This window comes from Eretmochelys imbricata, chromosome 1, assembly GCF_965152235.1.
Source record: "Eretmochelys imbricata isolate rEreImb1 chromosome 1, rEreImb1.hap1, whole genome shotgun sequence".
NCBI classification, from domain to species: Eukaryota; Metazoa; Chordata; order Testudines; family Cheloniidae; genus Eretmochelys; species Eretmochelys imbricata.
In genome coordinates, this window is record NC_135572.1 from 294,216,013 (window position 1) to 294,233,495 (window position 17,483).

Genomic DNA, 17,483 nt, shown 5'->3' on the forward strand with positions numbered 1-17,483 from the left:
GGGGTTGACATCTGTCAGGCTACAAAAGCTGCTTCTATCATTTCAGGCCTTCCACATTTTGGAGGCCATAGCAGTTCTTGTGGTGCCCGACTGGCAAAGAGAGATGTTCTTCCAAGCTGCTGATGGGAAACTTGCAATGTATGCAACCAAAGTATTCAAACATATAGTGACTGATCAGCACATCTACGAGTGGAGAGGACTGGTCAGTGACAGAGGTGGTAGCCCTGGAAAATTCACCCTTTCCTGAAAAATAACTACCTATCTGAAGTTCTTGTTTCTGGAAGCTATTAGCACCCAGAATTGGGTCAGATTTCATGAGAGAATCAAGAGGATGCTGCATTAGCTTCCACATGGCTTACCTTGTTATGGCTGCATGCAAACATGCAGAACTCCACAGCCTTTCCTCTTGCCCCCTGGCACATTTCTGGACAAGATTTCAAACCCCAGTCATATTTAACACAAATGATTTTGTCACCCATGGACTGCATGGACTACCTCTATCTGAAGTGGACTAGGTTTGTAAATGGAACACATTTCTACTTCCCTGTATGGTTCACTGTTTCTAGGCAGCTCGACAGATCGTTTAGTGGTTACAGAGCAACATACTTACAGGCATGGCAATGCAAGGTTATTTTTAAGAAACAGGAATGGCCCTACCTAAACTCTGTGCCTTTCCAGTAAAAATACACTTTCGAAGTGTTCTTTACTGTTTGCATTTCCTAATCACCATTTTGAACTTCATGTGCAGTGGGGGATGGAGAGGGAGGTACCAAGGTCCTGACACACAAACTGCCATTAGCGGGTACATGCTGCTAAGCTGGGGGGGTTTCTCATAAATTTTGCATGGGTTCACAGAGCAGAAATTTCTCCTATTACTGAAGTAATAAACGTTAAAATGGAGCCAGAAACTTACTGGGCTCAGGGACAGCTTTTGTCCCTTCTGTGTCTGCTGCAGGCTTCACAGCAGGCTGTTCCTTAGGGGGAAGTGTGTGTGTGTGTGTGTGTGTGGGGGGGGGGGGGGGGGAGAAGATCAAATAGCTCCTCTGAGCATGGACCCAGAATGTGCTGCTGCTTCTACTCCTGCTCCAAAGCCTACTCCGGGACTTGTTTCAGCAACGGAGTGACTTCATTGTGACCTGAAGGTCAGACTAGACGATCATAATGGTCCCTTCTGACCTTAATATCTATGTATCATTCAATGCCTGCTGCTGGCTCCCATCATTCCCCAAGCAAGGCCTCATCCCAGGTGACCAGGTCGTCCTACACCACTCTTGGCTTCAGGCTGAGAGCAGTACCCAGCACCCGGTCAAACGCCTCATAAAACCAGCATAATGTTGGCGAGTTGCCCAGTGTGCAGCTGTGGTCCCTGTTTTTTCTGCACTCGCTCCTGAGCTGCTTAATTCACTCCCTGGGCTGGTCACCAGTCCAGTAAATCTGCAACGCTGACAACTCCTTCACTATCTGCTGGAATGCGTGGTCATTACTGGTGTTCTTACTAAAGGCCACAGTTTTGCTGGCCTCATGCCAGACATTTACCAAAATCTGGCTGTGCTCTTATGACCATGAAGCAGTGCACTTTGCAAGAGGCTTCTTCTGTTCAGTCTCCATTGCAAACACCGAAGGTTCTCGGATGGTGTATTTGCAACTTAGTGGTCAGAAGTCAATGGAAAGGTTCACGCTGACTCACCGAGCTGCTGCTGTATGCCCAGAACAGGTTGCTTCTGTTTTCACTGCAGTCAACTGGAGATTGTTGGGATACAGAGGACAAAGAAAGTTGGCTCACAGGATTGTAGAATACTTTTGGTGGACTCTCAGGACCCGAGTCAGAGTGGGGCGGGCTGTGTCTACACTGCAAAACAATAGAGCTTGAACTCTGGATCATGGCTTGACTTGGGCTTGGACCCTCCAGCCCTGCAGGGTCCTAGGACCCGAGGTCTGAGCCCCAGTCTGAAGTATTTGTGGGTATATCCACACTGCAATGTAAGCCCAACCTAACTCCCCTTCTGTCTATACACAAATCATGCTAACCCAGCACTTGGATCCAGAGACCCAGGACCCCATGGGGGTGGAGGGTCTGAGTCTGAGTCAACTCAGGACTGAGGGTTCAAGCCTTATTGCTTTGCAATGTAGATGCAGCCCCACTGGACTCCTGCTCTGGGAGTCTGCCAAAAGTATCCTACAATCCCATGGGCTGATTTTCTATGTCATCTGTTCAGTCAAGTTTTCTCACACTAGCCCTTTGTTCATGGTGCAGAGTGGCCACATTTTGGGAGGACATTAGGAAGTCTGGAATATGGGTGGTTGGACTCAGGCCCTCATAATGCAGTGTAGATGCTGGAGCTCCAGGTTAGAACCCAGGGTTTAACAAGTCCTAACCTGGGGTTACAAATTACTGTAGATGCTCAAGCCCTAAATTAACAAATGTAGGGTCTGCTAACTTGAGTTCTACTAACTCTGGGCTTTCACTGCAGTGGAGAAATACCCTGTGTGTAGACAGAAGGGGGCTCTGGGTTTAAGCTTGAGTCTGAGCCTGGGCTTAAATTGCAATGTAGACATTCCCTTACTGAATAGAGTCAAAGCCCCCTGGACTCCTAGGGAGACCGAGTGCCAAAGGTGCGCTGCCAACCCGCACACATTGAATTAAAAAAAAAAAAAAAAAAAAAAGGTGGTGGGGTGCCTTTTTATTTGTCCTGTAGTTTCTGAGTCTTAAGGCTCTACTTGGGTCACATTCTCAAGCTTTTCTAATCTACAAATTATTGAAATCCTGCAAGGCGGGAGACATGTATTTGCTAGGCCATAGATTTCAAAGGGGTGTAAGGGTTACAAAAAAGTGGGCCTCAGAGAAAGAGATATTGGATTTTAAGAGTACAAGTACATGGCCCTGATCGTGCAAACCCTTACCAGTCTCATTCACTGATATTAATTAATTGGAACAGAATCTAACCAATGCTGCCTGAACATAGGTCAGCCAAGATAGAGGGCACATTAGGGGAAAAGTTGATTAAAAAAACATGGTTGTATAACAGACGTTACAAGTGGAAGCAGAATACTTAGTAGAAAGCACAAGCCACTTCTTACTTATTCATTCTCATCTATTGACGAGAGGTAATCCTATGGACCTTAATCCTTTGAAATGTCTATAATTGGCACCACAATCTGCAGTCCAATTAATTAGCTTGTGTCAAGGTTCCTTCCCCACTCTGAACACTAGGGTACAGATGTGGGGACCTGCATGAAAAACCTCCTAAGCTTATCTTTACCAGCTTAGGTCAAAACTTCCCCAAGGTACAAAATATTCCACCCTTTGTCCTTGGATTGGCCACTACCACCACCAAACAAATACTGGTTACTGGGGAAGAGCTGTTTGGAAACGTCTTTCCCCCCAAAATACTTCCCAAACCCTTACACCCCACTTCCTGGACAAGGTTTGGTAAAAAGCCTCACCAATTTGCCTAGGTGACTACAGACCCAGACCCTTGGATCTTAAGAACAATGAACAATCCTCCCAACACTTGCACCCCCCCCCTTTCCTGGGAAATGTTGGATAAAAAGCCTCATCAATTTGCATAGGTGACCACAGACCCAAACCCTTGGATCTGAGAACAATGAAAAAGCATTCAGTTTTCTTACAAGAAGACTTTTAATAGAAATAGAAGTAAATAGAAGTAAAGAAATCACCTCTGTAAAATCAGGATGGTAGATACCTTACAGGGTAATTAGATTCAAAACATAGAGAACCCCTCTAGGCAAAACCTTAAGTTACAAAAAAGATACACAGACAGAAATAGTTATTCTATTCAGCACAATTCTTTTCTCAGCCATTTAAAGAAATCATAATCTAACACATACCTAGCTAGATTACTTACTAAAAGTTCTAAGACTCCATTTCTGGTCTGTCCCCGGCAGAAACAGCATATAGACAGACAGAGACCCTTTGTTTCTCTCCCTCCTCCCAGCTTTTGAAAGTATCTTGTCTCCTCATTGGTCATTTTGGTCAGGTGCCAGCGAGGTTACCTTTAGCTTTTTAACCCTTTACAGGTGAGAGGAGCTTTCCCCTGGCCAGGAGGAATTTCAAAGGGGTTTACCCTTCCCTTTATATTTATGACAGCTTGCAAACAGAATAAAAGACAATACAGTTCCAAAGACATTTGGCTGAGCAAAAATTAATCACTAACAGAATTATTTTGTCAAAATAAACTCTCATATTTAGCTATCTCTACACACCTCAGAAAAAATCAGAGTTACATATTGCATAGTATGTAATGAATGTGGTTAAAGTTAAAACTACTAAGAATACATTTCTTGATGCAGTATCAAATTAAAATAAATTAACTGTTTTTAAACATCTATTTAAAAACAGAGCTCTTATGTGACACATGATTTCATCACAGGCTGACTCTCAGGCACAATCAGAAAGATGAAAGTTCATTAAAAAACACATTTCATTGTAAACAGAAATCAGCAAAGTTGCTGCTGCTGGTAAAATGATGGTGCAGCTAACATCCTTGACAGGAACCTGTTTATCAATATACCTTGGACTGGTGTATTCCCTGATTGTGGGCTGTGTAACTAATGTGTAGCCTCAAAACACTGCTCAACAAAACTGCACAGCCCAAACTATGGCCCGTGGGCCGGATCCAGCCCCTCAGGGCTTTGGATCCGGCCCGCGGGATTGCCCCCCCGTGGTGCTGCAGGCTCCATGCCGCTCTCAGAAGCGTCCAGCACCACGTCCCTGAGGCCCTAGGGGGACAGAGGGCTCCGTGCGTTTCCCTTGCCGCCAGGCACTGCCCCCCGCAGCTCCCATTGGTGGAGAACCGCAGCCAATGGGAGCTTTGGGGGAGGTACCTGGAGGCATGGCAAGGGCAGCATGCGGAGCCCTGCGGCCCCCCTCCCCCAAGGGCCATGCAGGGATGTGGTGCCAGCTGCTTCCCGGAGCAGCGCGGTGTGGGGCCAGGGCAGGCAGGCAGGGAGCCTGCCCTGGCCCCAGTGCGCACTGCTGCCACCCTGGAGTTGCTTTAAGTAAGCAGCGCCAGGCCAGAACCTGAACCCCTCCTGCACCCTGCCCCCCAAATCCCTGCCCTAAGCCTCCTGCCGCACCCCAGCCCCCAGCCCCCTGCCCTGAGCCCCATGCTGCACCCTGCACCCCAACTCCCTGCCCTGAGCCCCCTGCCACACCCCGCACCCCTCCTGCACCCAACCCCCTGCCCTGAGCTCTCTCCCACAGTCCGCACCCCTCCTGCACCCCTGCCCTGAGCCCCCTCCTGCAGTCTGCACCCCAACCCCTTGCCCTGAGCCCCAATACACTCCGCACCCCTCCTCTGCCCCAATCTCTTGCCCTGAGCCCGTTTCTGCCCACTGCCCCCCCTCCCACACCCTGCACTCCCTCCCGCACCCCAACCCCCTGCCCTAGCCCTGCAAACAATTTCCCCACCCAGATGTGGCCCTCGGCCCAAAAAGTTTGCCCACCCCTGCCCTAAAATCTGGGGGTTTCTCCCACAAATTGCATTAATTCTGTAACTCTTCTGCCAGGTGGAGTTGGCAGCAACAAATGCGAGCTTCAAAATCTAAGGGTCCCTCTTAACAATACAACACAGAACTGTCTCAAGCCCCCACCCAGTAATCTGGGAAAATTAAACACCATTCCTGGGTGCCTCTAAGAGGCCATACTTCCCCTCTCAAAAGCATTGAGTCAGTGTATATGTAAGCGGGGGAATAGTCCCGCTATTGTGGGAAACTTTCCTGGCTTCTGCACTACCCCGGTGAAGTGGGCTAGTGAAAGGATCTGAGTCCTTGCTCCGACTTCCTTTACCCAGTGGCCTCCCCTTCCACTCTCCTGTCTGGCTGAGTCCTTGTAACCCCAACAAGGCTGGGTCCAGGATTCCTGGGGGGCTCAACCCCCAACCCTGCTGTGGTCACCTAGGACAGGGGCTAGGGTGTCCCCACTCCGGGGTACTCTCTCCACAATGGGCACTTGTCTGACCCACTGATTATTACATACAATTTGAAGCAAATGCAAGTTATTTAATCAACAATTAATTTTAAAAAGAATAAGGGGAAATGGGAAAGGTTAAAGGAAACATCAACCCGCTCTGTGGCAGGGAACATCACAAACAGTGTCTCTGGAATGTCCGGGCAGTTCACAGTCTGTTCCTTGCAAGTCCCAGGCCTTCTTCTCAGGCCCTGGCTGTGCTGCAGGGATGCTGTGGGTTGGACATTCGCTCTGGTGGTAGCCCCAGGCTCTAGGTGGCAGGGCCCTTCTTCCCAGCATTGCCCCTGCCCTGTCAGGGTTACCAATCCCCCTTCGAGTCTGGCCTGCAGAGCCTCCTGGCTGAGGCGCCTCCCTGCGTTGGGCCCACTGCCCAGGGTCCCCCCTCGCTCTTCCCAGCTGCTCACGACACCCGGCTCCAGACTGCTCCAGCCCCAGCTCCAGCTCCAGCTCCACTCTGTCTTAGCTCGAGCTCCACTCTACCTCAGCACGGCTGCTGCTCTGCCTCCAGCTCCCTGGGCTGCTTCTCTGGCCCTTCTGGCTCTGGTTGCTGCAGCTCTGCTCCCAAGGCAAGTCTGCTCTCTCTGGACTGTGCCTCTGGCTTTGGGGCTGCAGCTCTGCTTCCAGGACAGGGTCTGCTCTCTCTGGGCTGCTTTTCTGGTCCCTCTGGATCTGGCCCAGCTCTGCTCCCCAGCTCAGCTTGGGCCCCTGCTTTCTCCTTAGTTCGGCCCCACTCTGTCTGACCCAGGCAATTCCAGCTCACATGGAAGATGGGACCTCCCTGGCCTCCTGACTCCCTGATTAGCCTGCCCGCCCTGTCATTCAGGCTGACCTGGAGCATTGGCCTCTCCCCATTGTTCCTGGGGACTGTCAGTCTCAGGGTCCTGGTTTCCCATAGACCCTTCCCCTTTTAGTACTGGGAGCTAGCAACTAAAACACCCCCACTGAATGTTAGTAAGGGGGCAGCAGTCCCCTTACATATAGCAGAGAAAACTTTTTATTAAAAGTGGAAAGGAACCTGGTATTAATTTGGAAAAACACCACAATCGTGATTCCAACACATCCCACCAGGAGCAAAATTCCCAACCCAGAGTACATCAGGCAGTGTTCTTTGCCTCCATTTCTCACTTTGCAGTGTGAAAGTCCAACAAATATCCTTTTAACATGCCACTCCCTTCTCCTTCCACCACACCCCACTCACCGCTGCTGTTCCTGGTCATTGAAGATCCAGAGTTCATAGGTGCGTTCACATTAGTTCACCTCCCACGTGCCGGGGGGGGGTGTGAGGGTGGAGATAGAGGTTCCAGAACCAGGGGGGCCATGGCCCCCCACTTAAAAGTGGGAGGGCTATGCCTGCCCACTGTTTAACATGGGCATAGTAGCCTTGGGCAGGTGCAGAGGGTGGCGACAGGGGCTGCACTTCACAGCTGGTGAGCTGATCAGGTGAAGTGCAGGCCCTGCCAGCACTGCCAGCCTCTTCCCAGTTGGGGGCTGAGGTGGGCCTTAGCCCCCCCTTGCCATGGGACCCCACTCCTGCTCCTCCTCTTCCCCTGGAGGCCCTGGCCCCTGGCCAGGCTGGCAGCCAGAGCCAGGCTGTGCTAAGAGCCACCTGGGGAGCCCCGGACCCTCCACCTGCCCTGGGCAGTGCGCCACAGGGGGCAGGGACATGGGCTAGGGGCTGCTCTGGGGCACCACAGCCCTCTGCCCAGGGCTCCCCACAGCAACCTGGGCTCCTAGGGCAGCTCTTACCATGGCCAGCTCCAGCTTCTGGCCTGCCCAGGAGGCAGGGCCCCAGGGAAAGAGGAGGAGCAGGGAGCGGGACCATAGTTCCGGCACCAGTGGCCTCATCTACTCCGCTGCAGATGGCCCTGCCCCGTCACCTTCTGCTGCCACCTGCCTCTCTACTGTGACCTCTGTGAGTCAATCTCTTGAGGTTCTGCTCAATGACTTCAGTGGCTAGTGGGGGAACCTCACTGCTCGTGCAGGCTGGGCAGTCTCTTCCACAGAAATGTTGTCCCATAGCAGGTCTAAGGCTTCAGCACTTAGATTTGATTATCAGTTATTTCTGCTCTAGTGATCACTGAACAAAAGACTCTGAATTGAGCCTAATCAGCTCTGTCTTTAAACAGTGGAGAGGAGTGTCAAATGGTGCCTATGACTTTTCGGCAGAGCCCACACCACCAGGCAGAATGATAGAATATCAGGGTTGGAAGGGACCTCAGGAAGTCATCTAGTCCAACCCCCTGCTCAAAGCAGGACCAATCCCCAATTTTTGCCCCAGATCCCTAAATGGCCCCCTCAAGGATTGAACTCACAACCCTGGGTTTAGCAGGCCAATGCTCAAACCACTGAGTATCCCTCCCCCACCCACAGAAATACCTGTCCCCACACTCTCTCCCTTCCACTGGGCTCTGGTATCTGAACCCCCTGCTTAGTGAGTTCAATTCAGTTGAGGGTGACCCCCTCAATTAGGACAAGCTAAGTATAGTCTGGCTGCTCTTTACTCCTGCAATAAGGATAACAACATTTCATTACCCCTGCATTCAATACTAAAGGTGAATAATAACCCAATACCAGCCAAAACTGATCATTTGGGCAACACAGCTCTGTCTGTTGTTCACCTAAGTAGAATAGGTTCATGTAAATATAATCTGGCCCTGAAGTCTTCCTCTCCTTACCCCCCGTCCCGTCCCCCCACATCCCTGACAGCTCATCACTAGATGTCAGGGGAGAGCTCATTCAGACCTTGCTTACTCCCAATGGATACCAATAATTGCTATCCCCCTATAACATATTCAAGCTCTGTTTGTTAAGTCATCCCACACCTTTGCAGTCCTTTTAGATTCCTCAGTGTTATTGGTTGCCCAAATAGCTATGGAAGCAAAAAATACCAACTCCCAGTGCCAACTGGCCACAAAATCCTGCCTAATCTTATTTTCAGACTTGGCCACGCACTGATGACTGCCAGGCTGGATTACTGTAACTCCTGTCTAGAAAAGGAATCAAATGCCTTAGTACAAAACGCAGCAGCCTGTCTGCATAGCATCACACATCACTAGGAGCACATTCCCCAATACGCCTTTCTCTGCACTAGCTCCTCACTGAATATAAAATCTAGTTCTAGGTCTCTGTTCTAATATTCAGCTTTTGGATTCAATCTAGCAACCTAAGAGATAGCCTCTTCCAATGTGACTATAACCACCTGTGAAAGTTACATTTCACTGGAATCATGGAATCCATTCATCAACAAAGGGAGGCACATGAGTACGGGATATAGAAATTTCGCAGGAGCTGGACCCATACTATGGAAGTCATTCATGCAAAAGATAAGAATGGGCAGAGGACTTACCAAATTCAAAACTAAGTGCAATGCCCACTTATTTGACTTTATTTTCCTTCATGCAGGTCTTCATATGCACACTCACACAAAGCAAAATGCTGTTAATCAAACTATTCCTCTTCCAGGCTGGGAAGGAAGAAGAATGAGATTATTATTTTCTGTATTGGGAAGTTCTCAAATAAGATTGTGATGGAGCCCTTTTTAGCACCTACACAGGTAAGACAGATAGATAAGATCTAGTCCTTAAATCTAGAGTCCAACCACCTGCAATAACTCTTTCTTACTTATTTTATTGGTTTAATATACTGTACAAACCTTAATTTTTAACTCCCATTCCACGTAGATGGCAAAAACATAAGTGCAAGCAAACAAAACTGCAAACCTTGTAATGGAAAACACATGTGAACCAGCTCTTTGGCAGGGCTTTTCGCAACTTAAGGCCCCCAACCTGCACCAAGAACTTAGAGGGGCTCCAGGTTGGTTCTGGAGTCTGTCCATGTGGTTCTCAGTGCAGAAGCCAGGCTTAATACTGTAATTCATTTTTTGTCGATATCCTCTCCTGCAATAATAACAAGGTCACAGTAACATTTTGTAGACCAAGATTTGAAATGTTGCTTTGCAACAGAAAGAAACCTTCAGACATTCAAAATGCCATTAGAACACAACATTCTCAGTCTTATACCTCTTCAAAAATATATGTATATGAATGCTAAATGCCTTTCGTCAAAGGATCTCAAAAAACTTTACAGACATCAGTGAGTTGCAATACACTAGTAAAGTACCTAATTATTTGGCCTCCTTTATACAGATGAGAAAACTGATGCACAGAGAATGTAAGGCCATGTGTACACTGGGGAAACTTAAAAAAATAATCCTGCAAGTTCAATTGAACTCATGTTAGCAATAGTGAAACCCTACTATAGACAAGGCTCCTGCAACCAGACATTTTTTCGCCACCATTTTAGTTAAGCCAGTTGAAAGCTAATGCTAATTGAAGCATTGGTAAAAATGGGCATTCAGCTGTGGGAACCTTATCTAAATGGGGCTCCCACCATCACTTCCACTAATTCAGCTGAATTTGTGTTAGAACCAGTGGAGATTTGTTGTTGTTTATTGTAAATTTCTCCAATATAAAAATTACTTTAGTGACTTGCTCAAGGCATACAGCAAGACTGCGGCAGAACCAGGAACAGAATCCATATTTAATTCTCGCTCTTCTGTTCAATTAAACAATAATTCCATTTAATAACATTTGGAATCATCATAAGAAATGAAAGCTTAAAATGATCTCAGAAAAGGGACAGGTCTGTCCCAGTCTAACCCAGTAATGGAATTTCACGTGTTTATAACAAAATGTTAAGTCTTGAAGAGCAACAGATTTTAAACTGATGAAAGGAAATACTTTTTACACAACGCATAATTAACTTATAGAACTCACTGACAGAAGACATCATGGATGTCTGGGCCCAGATCTTCAAAGGGAGTTAGGTGCCTAAATAACTGAGGATTTGGGTTCACATGCTTAGTAGGATTCAAAAAGGTTTAGACATATATGGATAAAGAGAATTCAAATTAATTAGTAAGGATAAAGAAAGTATAAAGGAGATAAATTCTCATTTTTCAGGGCATAAGACAATCACTACCTGACAAAGATTAGAAAGAAACTTCCTCTCTCTGAGCAGGTTAGTTCACAATTGTCCACTATGGAGTTTCTTGCACATTCCTCTGAAGTATCTGGTACGGAACACTCCTGGAGACAAGATATGAGACTAGATGGAGCACTGGTCTGATACTGTTTGGCAGTGCCTATAAATGTATCATGCTATTGCTACTTTTGAAGGAGTTAATAAGTATTATTTAATACTAAACAGCAGAAACTAAAGTGTTCGCAATGATAGGAAATTATTTGCCCAAACCCCTAATATAGACAAGGGCTCAGAGACTAAAATTCAGTTCTTAGGTAGCACTGTGACTTCTGAGTTTAGGGTTACTGCATTCTCCCTTGCTGTGACCCTACATTAAAAAATACAGTGTCATGTTGTTTAGCTTTTATTTAAAGAGGGGAGTTGCAGGAAGATGGGATGGAGAGGAGGATAGGAGAGGGTTGATTGCTTGCAGTAGGTGCTGAGAGCAAGTGGATTGAATTGTCTGTAGAAAAAAGAAAGGAGGGGTGCATTTGGAGCGGGTTGGTTCAGTCTTCCTCCTGTTTTCTCTCCCACTTGATAGTTTCTCCTTAGATCCCTTCCTTCTCCTCACTACATACTAGCTATGAAGTGGAACAAGATCTGAGAGTGCAACTCAGTGCAGACGCCCTCTCTCTCACACACAGCAAATTTAAGGGTATTTTCTTTGAATGCCTTTGATCAGATAAATCACAATTCAGCAAAAGCTGCTGTATCTCACAAAAACGTAAAGATGCCAGACATGGTATAACAACTGTGAATAACACGGGAAGTACACCATCGCATTAACACTCATGTACTGTACTGTCTATCAAAGGTACTCCAAAGAAAATGAAGAAGTGAAAGTGTTAATAATTTCTTAGTTTTGCCTCAGTGACCCTTTAACATTACACGCTCAATTTATTGTTATTTCTGGTGTAAATTATTAGGGGTGTCCATAAAATGAACAAGCTGTCAATATTTGTTATTTTCAAAGGTTTAATAGGACCCCTAAAAACCTAGCATCCTAGCCAGAAAAGATTGTCAGTTTATGGCCTCTCCCACAAAATATTAACTGAGAAAATACTGGGAAAGTACTGTGTTAACTGCAGTATAAATATACACTCGTGGCATTCATATAATAGAAATATACCAATACAAATTTTCTGACATGAAAAAAGATTCCATAATTTCAAATCTAACCCAGTTTACTGAATCATAAAGAGAACATTAGGGAAACGTAAACATATATTTGGAGCCTAAACTATAGTTATCAAAGTTCAATATAGTTCAATGTCTACTACAGTACAAAATATTGTTAATAGAATTTCATTGATGAACAGTAATGGGTTTAAGATTTTGCAGGGTTCCATATGCAAATGAGTAATATTAGGCAAATGGGTACACAGCTGCATTTTTATGAAAGAAAGCAAATGTTTTTCATAAGCAATAACCTATGAATTCCTGGCTGTCTTGCAAAGTCAGACTCCACTGACTTCAGCAGAGCTACACCCTAATGACACCAGTGTAAATAAGAGCAGAACCAAGCCCTTGATTCACAACGGTTCCTTCTACAGTAATCTGTTGGGTATTGTAGGCTTTGTCTAGAGCAGAATAAGAGGTGTGTTGTTAGCACATCTGCGGTGTCTACCATGGTCAAAGTGTAACGTAGACAAGATAAAATATAAACACATTCTACAGTGGACACATTAAAGTCTAGGCTTCAGCTACCTGCATTTTACCTTGACCAGTGTCACCCATGTGAAGGTAGTGTGTCTTCTCGACACTAGACTTAAAGCATATTAGCACAAATTAGCTAATGGTGTTCACATCACACCTTTAAACCCTAGTCTAGACAAGACCTTACAGATAAGTGTCATCTGGAGCTTGTTTTTGCTGTTCCTGATGTTTTTTATTGCCATGAGCAGGTGGACTTATGTTATTTCTTTCGGTGCACAAGTAAGCACTGTTAATAGCATTTTGGATGTTCTCAAATAACATAGGCTGAAATCCTGGCCCTATTGAAGTCAAGGGGAGTTTAGCCATTGTCTTCACTGGGACCAGGATCCAACCCCCCCCCCCCCCCGCCCCCCAGGGTCCTCATTTATTTTGTTAAGCTGCAAGATCGACCTTGAAAGATCATTATGATGTATGACTTTGGTGCAGATGGTAAAGCTGTTACTTTGGCTGGCTGGATGCCCACCACTTTCTCTTCAAAATCAAACATTCTCTCCCACTTGCAATCATGAGGCTCCTGGGGACAGCCCTGCAAACAATTACAGTGTAAACAGTTGAGACAGACCCGCTGAGTTAGTGTCTACCTGTGCACCCTGACAAACCATCTTTGCCTTGCTGGACCCCTAAGGACCATAACAAAAGGAGAAGTTAAAGGGGAACAGACAGTGAGTGTACCAAAGGTGGTGTCATACTCACCAGAAATAAAACTCCTCGTGAATGAGATCCATTAATCGATCTAAGAATTTTAGTAGAAGTAACATATTCCATACCACATGGAAAATATATTGGGTGGGCGTAGGGGGCATGTTAGTCCTTTATTCCTGCTTACATTGATTTTGCACAGACTCAGTCAATCCTGAAGACAGATGTGCCTGGTGAGAGGAAGCACCAGCAGTGAAATTCTGGCCCCATTGAAGTCAAAATCAAATGCTTATTTGACATTAATGGGGCCAGGCTTTCCCCTTGGTATGGAGCCAATGAGTAAATTGAATAATCCCATGTAGCCTCACACACACTACCATCTCATAGCTCCGGAGCAGTAACTGTATGCCGAGAGAGGACCTAGTGGGACCTTGGCCACCTGGGAGTTACAGAGGACAAGAGCCCAGAGGCAAACTGCAATCCAAAGGGATGCTGTCCTCTCCCCAGAAAATATTTCATTTAGGAGCTTTGAGCTGACACAGAAGTGTCTTGGAGCCAGTCAGTCTCTCTCCAGCAGTCAGACAAAGCACCCTGCCCTTCCTGCTGGCACAGAGGGGAGCCACTGCTTTCTCTGATGTCTCCTAGTGCTTTGTGTCAGCTGGATGACTGTCTTCACTCCAGCTCCCCACCTGCCTTCTGCTGGGGTGAATCACACAGAGACAGAAGGAGCCTCTCTGGTACCACATTCTATATGTCAGCTTCTTGCGCTTGCATAGCAGTTCCCCTGTGTGGGTGTTCTAGGGCAATAAAGACATTGTCATGATGGACAACACCACTACCGGCTAAAAGCATAATGTTTATCAAGGCACCAAAGTCTGCACCAGTGACTAGAAAATGAAGCATATTTTGTTAAAAGGGCATCACATATCAAAGTGTTTCTTCATGTGGAGTTACAGTATCCTAGCAATTAATCTGTTGAGGCAGCAGGCTTTATCCTGCATACAGAGTGCATTTGTGATCCTCTGACATATTTACCATATGACTGCTGGAGATAAAGCAGCCTACTTTAAAGTATATTCTACAACCCACAGTGAGTGCTGCTAAGCACAGCGGTATCTCTTTTACTGGAATTACTGTTAATTATTTCAATCCCTCTCACTGAAGAAACTACTAGACTTCATGGCAGGTCTTTACATATTCATTTTAAAGAGTCAGTGGACAGCTTAATTATACACCTATCCTATGTTAATTTGTTTAAGAGTTCTATAAAGCCGGTAATTCCAATGGCAAGTGACTGTATGTAAAAAAAACCAAATGTTTTATTCAGAGAAAAATCAATATTGCTGTTGTTCTCTGCTATTGCAATTTGCCCAAAATTTTAGTCATTTACTTTTCTTTTCAATGAGAAAACTCTTTCAGGTTTCTCAAACCTCTGATACTTAGAAACCCACTGGCCTTGTTTAAACTGGGATGAATTTGGACATTATTATTATGGATTATTTGTATTATATCCACAGCTCAAGACTCAGTCCAAGATTGGGGCCCCACTGCACTCTGTACAAACACAGAGTAAGAATTTGTTCCTGCCCCAGAGAACTTAAGAGGAAGACAGCAGAAGGAGAAATGACTTACCCAAGATCACAACAGCTGGCCTATGGCAGAGCCAGGAAGAGATCATAGCTCTTCAGGGCCCCAGTTCAGTGCCCTATGCACTGGGCCACAGCGCCTCTCTTACCTCCCGCATTGGTAACAATAGTGACCATGCGAGTATGGGCTCAGGCATTTTTACCACTGTGTTGTCTAGATTTGGTCAGAGCAGGTTAGAGCACTTGATGGTAAAATCCCCATGACCTGTACACTAGTGATGCTATCACAAGTCGAGCTGCCCTTAGGGCAGTGCAATAGTAAGAGGATTACCCATACGAGACCTCTGTGGTACCTCTCTGATTTATAAGCTCATGAGAAAGGAAGTGCTTACACTGTGCACTCCAGGGTATCATTGCAATTATAACAGCTGAGGAGATCTATCGAGGGATATCAGAGAATGGTCAAAGTGATAGAGTTAAAATATTCATTGCAAATGTGAAATAATTTATATACTTAGCAAAATCCATCCTTTCTATTTACTCTTTCAGGAGTATCATGTGTATAAATAGAATTCTTGATTCCTATCCGGCCACTGACACCTTATAAAAATAGCTGAGTGTGATACTGAGGTGTAAATACCTTAAGCAAAAGTATTACCAATCTGTCATGTCCTGATGTTGCATTCATTAGAATTAACGTTCCCTAAAAATAAGACTACAGGTTTTTAATTGGCTCCAAGGTATTCTGTTGGTGATAACTGAGACATTTATTTCAGACCTTAGATACAAAGGCAAAAGTATTTATGTGTTTATATTATGGTGTCGTGTCGCACTGCAGAGGGCAGTAGTTTGCAGGTCCTTGTTCCCTATTGTGGGATTTTGAGAGTTTACTATAAAACTTGGTTTAACCTAATAAAATTTTGACCACCCTTGTGTCTTACCATGGAATCTGGTATTCACATATCAGAGACGAGAAAACAAAAGGAAAAACCCTTGCAGAAATTTCACCTTCTCTCGCTTGCAAATTTGAGGGCATAGATAAATCAGTACAGATACTATTTGCATACCATCCAGAAACAAAGCCTATGTTCAGCATCCTTACATGGGCTCAGCACTGTTTTCATTGAATGTGTGGCGCCTTCACCCTTATTCAGGCAAAACGCACATTGAAGCCCCAAGCTTTGTCCCTCGCTCATTGAAAGCTGAAGGCATTTCCTAACATTGTATTAAAAATGCTTTTGGTGAACTTCTATAACAAGTCCTTGGTGGGAACAGGGTCAGATGGATCGTCATGGTGCTGTGATTGCTTTCACATCCCTGCTATAGTGTGTGAGCTTTTCGTGAGCACCTGAAATCTGTTGTTAATGACATGAGTATGAAACACTGATCTAAATCTAAAACAGAAAAGCTGTATCCAAATACAAAGATATTTTAAAATTTTCATAATGGGGCTAAAATCATGAAGGGTCTATGCTTGCTTCTGGTGGAGAGACCCCCAACTGTGGTAAGGTCACTAGGTAGGGATTTTGGAGTGGCACAAGCTCCCATGAATCAGGAAGGCCTTAGGGGACCATCCCAGCCTAAAATGTGAGTAGTAGTGTCTGGGAAAGGGTATGGTCAACTTGGTCAGAGGATGCACTGAATCATTGTATCCCCTCAGCAGCCTCGGCTAGCAAGGTTCCTGCAGAGCTCTTTTTGCCTCCCTCAGGTATGGAGGAGCGGGGTGGGGGGAGGATACCCCTAAGGGAGAGCAATAGAGCAAACACCTCCTGTCTTTGGGATGAATCCTCCCTGGATATAGCAAATCTCAGTGGTAGAGGGAGATGTACTTTACAGCTCTCCGTGGCCGTTTCAGTGGATCTGCACTATGGAAACTTTATTTTATTTCTGCCTCCAAAATTGTAAAGTTCCGAGTCTGTGTCTTCTGAAAAACTGCACAAAGCTAATGGAGCAGTATCAAGCTGCTCATCTCATTATATGAAAATACTGGAGCACGCCCTGGAAAACCATCTGACACCACCTGTCCCTTATTACAGGTTTCAGAGTAACAGCCGTGTTAGTCTGTATTCGCAAAAAGAAAAGGAGTACTTGTGGCACCTTAGAGACTAACCAATTTATTTGAGCATGAGCTTTCGTGAGCTACAGCTCACTTCATCAGATACATACCGTGGAAACTGCAGCAGACTTTATATATACACAGAGAATATGAAACAATACCTCCTCCCACCCCACTGTCCTGCTGGTAATAGCTTATCTAAAGTAATCGTCAGGTTAGGCCATTTCCAGCACAAATCCAGGTTTTCTCACCCTCCACCCCCCCACACAAATTCACTCTCCTGCTGGTGATAGCCCATCCAAAGTGACAACTCTTTACACAATGTGCATGATAATGAAGTTAGGCCATTTCCTGCACAAATCCAGGTTCTCTCACTCCCTCACCCCCCTCCAAAAACCCACCCCCATACACACACAGACTCACTCTCCTGCTGGTAATAGCTCGTCCAAACTGACCACTCTCCAAGTTTAAATCC